Consider the following 8,631-nt stretch of genomic DNA (forward strand, 5'->3'; position numbering starts at 1 on the left):
ACATGTAGTGTTTTAATATGTATTCATACACTTTTGAAAGACTTCAATACACTTATCAAAATACTTATACTTAACAAAAATGCTTACAATTACATCCTCGTTCAGTTTCATCAACAATTCTACTCATATGCACCCGTATTCGTACTCGTACAATACACAGCTTTTAGATGTATGTACTATTGGTATATACACTCCAATGATCAGCTCTTAGCAGCCCATGTGAGTCACCTAACACATGTGGGAACCATCATTTGGCAACTAGCATGAAATATCTCATAAAATTACAAAAATATGAGTAATCATTCATGACTTATTTACATGAAAACAAAATTACATATCCTTTATATCTAATCCATACACCAACGACCAAAAACACCTACAAACACTTTCATTCTTCAATTTTATTCATCTAATTGATCTCTCTCAAGTTCTATCTTCAAGTTCTAAGTGTTCTTCATAAATTTCAAAAGTTCTAGTTTCATAAAATCAAGAATACTTTCAAGTTTGCTAGCTCACTTCCAATCTTGTAAGGTGATCATCCAACCTCAAGAAATCTTTGTTTCTTACAGTAGGTTATCATTCTAATACAAGGTAATAATCATATTCAAACTTTGGTTCAATTTCTATAACTATAACAATCTTATTTCAAGTGATGATCTTACTTGAACTTGTTTTCGTGTCATGATTCTGCTTCAAGAACTTCGAGCCATCCAAGGATCCGTTGAAGCTAGATCCATTTTTCTCTTTTCCAGTAGGTTTATCCAAGGAACTTAAGGTAGTAATGATGTTCATAACATCATTCGATTCATAAATATAAAGCTATCTTATTCGAAGGTTTAAACTTGTAATCACTAGAACATAGTTTAGTTAATTCTAAACTTGTTCGCAAACAAAAGTTAATCCTTCTAACTTGACTTTTAAAATCAACTAAACACATGTTCTATATCTATATGATATGCTAACTTAATGATTTAAAACCTGGAAACACGAAAAACACCGTAAAACCGGATTTACGCCGTCGTAGTAACACCGCGGGCTGTTTTGGGTTAGTTAATTAAAAACTATGATAAACTTTGATTTAAAAGTTGCTATTCTGAGAAAATGATTTTTATTATGAACATGAAACTATATCCAAAAATTATGATTAAACTCAAAGTGGAAGTATGTTTTCTAAAATGGTCATCTAGACGTCGTTCTTTCGACTGAAATGACTACCTTTACAAAAACGACTTGTAACTTATTTTTCCAACTATAAACCTATACTTTTTCTGTTTAGATTCATAAAATAGAGTTCATTATGAAACCATAGCAATTTGATTCACTCAAAACGGATTTAAAATGAAGGAGTTATGGGTAAAACAAGATTGGATAATTTTTCTCATTTTAGCTACGTGAAAATTGGTAACAAATCTATTCCAACCAAAACTTAATCAACTTGTATTGTATATTATGTAATCTTGAGATACCATAGACACGTATACAATGTTTCGACCTATCATGTCGACACATCTATATATATTTCGGAACAACCATAGACACTCTATATGTGAATGTTGGAGTTAGCTATACAGGGTTGAGGTTGATTCCAAAATATATATAGTTTGAGTTGTGATCAATACTGAGATACATATACACTGGGTCGTGGATTGATTCAAGATAATATTTTGTCGATTTATTTCTGTACATCTAACTGTGGACAACTAGTTGTAGGTTACTAACGAGGACAGCTGACTTAATAAACTTAAAACATCAAAATATATTAAAAGTGTTGTAAATATATTTTGAACATACTTTGATATATATGTATATATTGTTATAGGTTCGTGAATCAACCAGTGGCCAAGTCTTACTTCCCGACGAAGTAAAAATCTGTGAAAGTGAGTTATAGTCCCACTTTTAAAATCTAATATTTTTGGGATGAGAATACATGCAGGTTTTATAAATGATTTACAAAATAGACACAAGTACGTGAAACTACATTCTATGGTTGAATTATCAAAATCGAATATGCCCCTTTTTATTAAAGTCTGGTAATCTAAGAATAAGGGAACAGACACCCTAATTGACGCGAATCCTAAAGATAGATCTATTGGGCCTAACAAACCCCATCCAAAGTACCGGATGCTTTAGTACTTCGAAATTTATATCATATCCGAAGGGTGTCCCGGAATGATGGGGATATTCTTATATATGCATCTTGTTAATGTCGGTTACCAGGTGTTCACCATATGAATGATTTTTATCTCTATGTATGGGATGTGTATTGAAATATGAAATCTTGTGGTCTATTATTATGATTTGATATATATAGGTTAAACCTATAACTCACCAACATTTTTGTTGACGTTTTAAGCATGTTTATTCTCAGGTGATTATTAAGAGCTTCCGCTGTCGCATACTTAAATAAGGACGAGATTTGGAGTCCATGCTTGTATGATATTGTGTAAAAACTGCATTCAAGAAACTTATTTTGTTGTAACATATTTGTATTGTAAACCATTATGTAATGGTCGTGTGTAAACAGGATATTTTAGATTATCATTATTTGATAATCTACGTAAAGCTTTTTAAAACCTTTATATATGAAATAAAGGTTATGGTTTGTTTTAAAAATGAATGCAGTCTTTGAAAAACGTCTCATATAGAGGTCAAAACCTCGCAACGAAATCAATTAATATGGAACGTTTTTAATCAATAAGAACGGGACATTTCACATATAATTATTCCACTCACCTCAAAGTCTTGTGAAAAGATACCCGAGCTTGCAAGACCTCAAAGTAACGTACCTATCATATTATACACCTCATTAAACGCAAACTCAAGTCAGTCAACCAAACCCTTTCACCATTCTAAGCCATTTTGACCCAAGGTGCAATTTCAACCCATTTGCACCCTTAACCCTAATTTGGGTCAACACCCACCAAAACCCTAATCATTCGTCAAGATGGGTTTAAAACACATTTAGGGTACAAGGCTAACTCGTTTTCATACTTGCTAGGCCACTTAGGTCATTAAAGACTTATTTGACCCATTTTAAAGTCAACACACCCATTTGGGTCATCCATACCCATTAACACCCATTTACATATTATAAAAGTGTTCTAGCCACCAACTAACCAAATTTTAAGACTCAAAAGTCCAATTAACACATTCAAACCCTAGGTGAGTTATCAATGAGTCTTCATAACCCATAATCACCCAAAATCCCCAAAATACTAACAAAATGGGTCTTTGGTTCATCACTAGCCCAAAACCTAACCCTTAAAGCAATTGAAGTAAGAAATTGGGTTTTATAACTTACCAACACAATTACCACGTAGCTATCGACTAGATGAACGACTTTAAAACTTGCACCAAGACCCGATTCAACCTCTTTCACCCTTAAATGGAGCTTTCTCTCTCAAGGATTGCACTCTCTCACTAAAATTCAATTGGAGGAGATGAGGTTGTTGTGGGAGTAGTAAATGAGCTCCCCAAAACTGATCTAGGGTATTAAATTCGGACCCAAAGTGAAATTACACAATTGCCCTCAAAATATCTATTTTAAAAAGAAGAAAGGAATCTGTTGCAGACAGATGGCGCGGCGCGCCACCTAGCTGCGCGGCGCGCGACCTCCCAGTTCAGCATCTTTTCTCTTTTTAATTATGTGCAACCAAAACCCCAAAAATTGAGTAACTTATATACACACATGTACACTACAATTATTCGGGTCTTACTACTCTCCCCCACTTATTCGGATTGCGTCCTAGCAATCCAAGCCGCATGACACGAGGGAAGATAAACCAACACGAACTCTTCGGACTCCCAAGTGAACTCGGAACCTTTACTTCGTCGCCATTGAACCTTAAAGGTCCTCACCTCTTTATTCCTCAACATTTTCACCTTCTCGTCAAGGATAGCAATCGGTTCTTCGACATATTCTAACTTGTTGTTTAGCTCGATCTCGTCTAAAGGCATCCATGAGGAATCATCCGCAAGATACTTACGGAGGTGGGAAACATGAAATGTATTATGGATCCCCGCAAACTCTTCGGGTAATTCTAATCGATATGCAACTTCACCAACACGAGCTAAAACCTTGAACGGCCCAATAAACCGAGGAGCTAACTTTCCCCGTTTTCAAAATCGAATAATACCCTTCCATGGCGAAACCTTAAGCATCACCATATCGCCTTATTGGAACTCAATCAATCGCCTACGTCTATCGGCATACGACTTTTTCCTATCTTGAGCCTTCTTCAAATGTTCCCGAATCAAATCGATCTTGCTATTGGTCTCTAAAACCAAATCGGTACTCCCGATCTCTCTTTGACCCACTTCTCCCCAACAAACGGGAGTTCGACACCTACGTCCATAAAGCATTTCGTAAGGTGGCATCCCGATACTAGTATGATAACTATTATTGTACGAGAATTCCACCGAAGGCAAATGCTCATCCTAACTATCACCGAAGTCAATGATGCACGCCCGTAGCATATCTTCCAAAGTTTGATTCGTACGTTCGGTTTGACTGTCCGTTTGAGGATGATACGCCGTGCTCAACTTCAATTGCGTACCCATATCTTCATGAAACTTTTCCCAAAACTGAGATGTAAAATGGGTATCTCAATCCAAAATAATAGATATAGGAACTCCATGTCGCGAGACCACTTCCTTGATAAACAACTTAACCAAGGCCTCCGACGATATCGCTTCTTTAATGGGAAGAAACAAAGCGCTTTTTGTCAATCGGTCAACTATAACCCAAATCGAATCGAATTGGGTTCTCGCCGTTTTAGGTAACTTTGTAATGAAATCCATGGTAATGTGCTCCCATTTCCATTTCGGGATTTCTAATGGTTGCAACTTACCATACGGCTTTTGGTGTTCGGCTTTTACTTGTAAACACGTGACACATTGCTCAACATACTTCACAACATCACGTTTCATGCCCGGCCACCAATAATCTTTCTTCAAGTCATGATACATTTTTGTCACGCCCGGATGAATGGAATATTTTGACTTATGTGCTTCATCAAGTAGCACCCATCGGTAATCACCCATCTTAGGCACCCACACCCTTCTTTGAAAGGACAACAAACCACGCGGGCCCATAGTAATGAACTCCGATTGGCCCACGATTCGTTCCACATGCTTATTGTGAACGTAAGCCTCTATTTGAATCTCGCCAAGCTTCTCAAGAAAATCGTTGGAAATAATCAAACGTAACGACCCCACTTTTATCGCCGGATGTTGACTCTTTCGACTCAACGCATCTGCGACAACATTCGCCTTACCCGGATGATAAAGTATTTCACAATCGTAGTCTTTCACCACATCCATCTACCTACGTTGGCGATAATTCAAATCTCGTTGATTAAAGAGATGTTTCAAACTCTTATGATCCGAATAAATCGTACACTTGACACCATACAAGTAATGGCGTCAAATTTTCAACGCATGCACAACCGCCGCCAACTCAAGATCATGAGTCGAATATCTTGTTTCGTGTTCCTTTAATTGTCGAGAGGCATAAGCGATGACTTTACCTCTTTGCATCAGAACACACCCGAGCCCATTTAGCGAAGCATCACAATAAACCGTCATATCTTCCACACCTTCCGGTAATACTAACACCGGAGCTTGACACAACTTCCCTTTTAGCAATTGAAAAGCAATTTCTTGCTCGTTCTCCCAATTGAACTTAGCATTCTTTCTCGTCAACTTCGTTAATGGAGAAGCAATCTTAGAAAAGTCTTGGATAAACCGACGATAATAACCGGCCAATCTGAGGAAACTTCAGATTTCCGTAGGCGTAGTCGGTCGTCCCCAACTCTTCACTGTCTCTATCTTCCCCGGATCTACTTGAATACCGTCTTTGTTCACAATATGACCAAGGAATTGGACTTCCCTTAGCCAAAATTCACATTTGGAGAACTTAGCATACAACTTCTCCTTTCGTAAGGTCTTCAATACTTCACGCAAATGACGTTCATGTTCGTTCATACTTTTCGAATAGACTAGTATGTTGTCGATGAACACTATTACTGACTTGTCCAACATAGGTTGGCACACTCTGTTCATAAGATCCATGAATGCCGCCGGTGCATTCGTAAGACCAAAAGGCATCACCACAAACTCAAAATGCCCATACCGCGTTCTAAAAGCCATTTTCTCAATGTCTTCCTCACGGACCGACATTTGGTGATAGCCGGACCGTAGGTCGATCTTAGAGAAATACGTTGCACCTTGAAGTTGATCAAATAAATCGTCAATCCTAGGTAATGGATAACGATTCTTGATCGTCACTTTATTCAACTCACGGTAATCAATGCACATACGCATACTACCATCTTTCTTCTTCACAAATAACACCAGAGCGCCCCACGGTGAAGCACTCGGTCGAATAAAACCCTTCTCGAGCAATTCTTGAATTTGATTTAACAACTCTTGCATCTCCGTTGGCGCTAAACGATAAGGAGTTTTAGCAATGGGGGTAGCCCCCGGAACCAACTCGATGTGAAATTCAACTTGTCTTTCCGCCGAAACACCTGGTAATTCGTCCGGAAAAACGTCTTCGAAATCACTAACAACCGTAATTTCACGAATGGGTGGCGGCTCATTACGAGTATCGATAACATGAGCAAGGAAAGCCATGCCACCACTAACAACAAAATGACGTGCCCGTGCAAAAGTGCATATCGGCACCGGTCTCCTTCGCTTATCACCATGAATAACCAACTCTCCCCCACTTGGGGTCTTCACACGAATAAACTTATCATGGCATGCAATATCGGCTCTATAACGATCGAGCCAATCCATACCAACGACAATATCAAAGTCGCCCAAGGTCATTGGAATAAGATCAATTTTAAAGGTTTCGGCACCAAAAACAACATCACAATTTTCACACACATTGACCACTAGCACCGTCTTGCCGTTCGCTATTTCGACTTCTACCGGACGACTTAACTTAGCTAACGGTCTATCAAGTTTAGGCACAAATCTAGGAGACACAAATGACAAATTTGCACTGCTATCAAAAAGAATTCTTGCCGGATTAGAATTAACCACGAAAGTACCTGAGACATGAAAGGACCCGTTCATATACATTATAAAGGATTCACAATAGTTAATTACATTGCGAGGTATTTGACCTCTATATGATACATTTTACAAACATTGCATTTGTTTTTAAAAGACAATCTTTCTTTACATCGAAAATTGACAGGCATGCATACCATTTCATAATATCCACTATCCAACTATAAATTGATTTAATAATAATCTTTGATGAACTCAATGACTCGAATGCAACGTTCTTCGAAATATGCTATGAAAGACTCCAAGTAATATCTTTAAAATGAGCAAATGCACAGCGGAAGATTTCTTTAACACCTGAGAATAAACATGCTTTAAAGTGTCAACCAAAAGGTTGGTGAGTTCATTAGTTTATCATAATCATTTATTTCCATCATTTTAATAGGCCACAAGAATTTCATTTTCAGTTCTCATAAATATACGTCCCATGCATAGAGACAAAAATAATCATTCATATGGTGAACACCTGGTAACCGACATTAACTAGATACATATAAGAATATCCCCTATCATTCCGGGATCCTCCTTCGGACATGATATAAATTTCGAAGTACTAAAGCATCCGGTACTTTGGATGGGGTTTGTTAGGCCCAATAGATCTATCTTTAGGATTCGCGTCAATTAGGGTGTCTGTTCCCTAATTCTTAGATTACCAGACTTAATAAAAAGGGGCATATTCGACTTCGATAATTCAACCATATAATGTAGTTTCGATTACTTGTGTCTATTTCGTAAAACATTTATAAAAATTGCGCATGTATTCTCATCCCAAAAATATAAAGGGTAAAAAGGCAAATGAAACTCACCATACTGTATTTCGTAGTAAAAATACATATAACGTCATTGAACAAGTGCAAGGTTGGCCTCGGATTCACGAACCTAAATTAATTATATATATTTATGTGTTGGTCAATATTTGTCTAACAAATTAGGTCAAGTCATAGTGTACCACAATCCTAATGCTCGAGACTAATATGCAAAAGTCAACAAAAGTAAATTTGACTCAAAATAATTTCCAAAAATCTATACATGATTAATATATTGTTTAAATATCGTTGTTTTATATTTTTAAATATTTTTAAAAGATTTATTAGAGTAAATAATATAATTTATTTATTAGAGTAAATAATATCATTTAATATCATAAAGATAATATAATAGGTATTATTAAAGTAAGTTATTACACGTAGTAAAATATGTTTGTATCACATATTTATTTTATAAAATAATATCTATAATGATAGTAAGTAAAAGTTGTATTATTTTGTAATAATAATTATTATTATAAAAATATCAATATTTATAATTACTAAGATGACGTTATGATAAAATGATAATTCTAATTATGATAACTTTAATATTTACGATAATTTTTAATATTATCTTTAAAATAATAATTCTATTTAAAATAATAATAATAATGATATTTTATAGTAACAATGACATTTCTATTAAAATGATAATTTTTGTTAAAATGATAGTTTTAATACTAACGATACTTTTAATAATAATAGTAATGATAAAAATAATAAGAAAGATAATTTTATCTAA

This window comes from Rutidosis leptorrhynchoides, chromosome 11 (assembly GCF_046630445.1).
Source record: "Rutidosis leptorrhynchoides isolate AG116_Rl617_1_P2 chromosome 11, CSIRO_AGI_Rlap_v1, whole genome shotgun sequence".
NCBI classification, from domain to species: domain Eukaryota; kingdom Viridiplantae; phylum Streptophyta; class Magnoliopsida; order Asterales; family Asteraceae; genus Rutidosis; species Rutidosis leptorrhynchoides.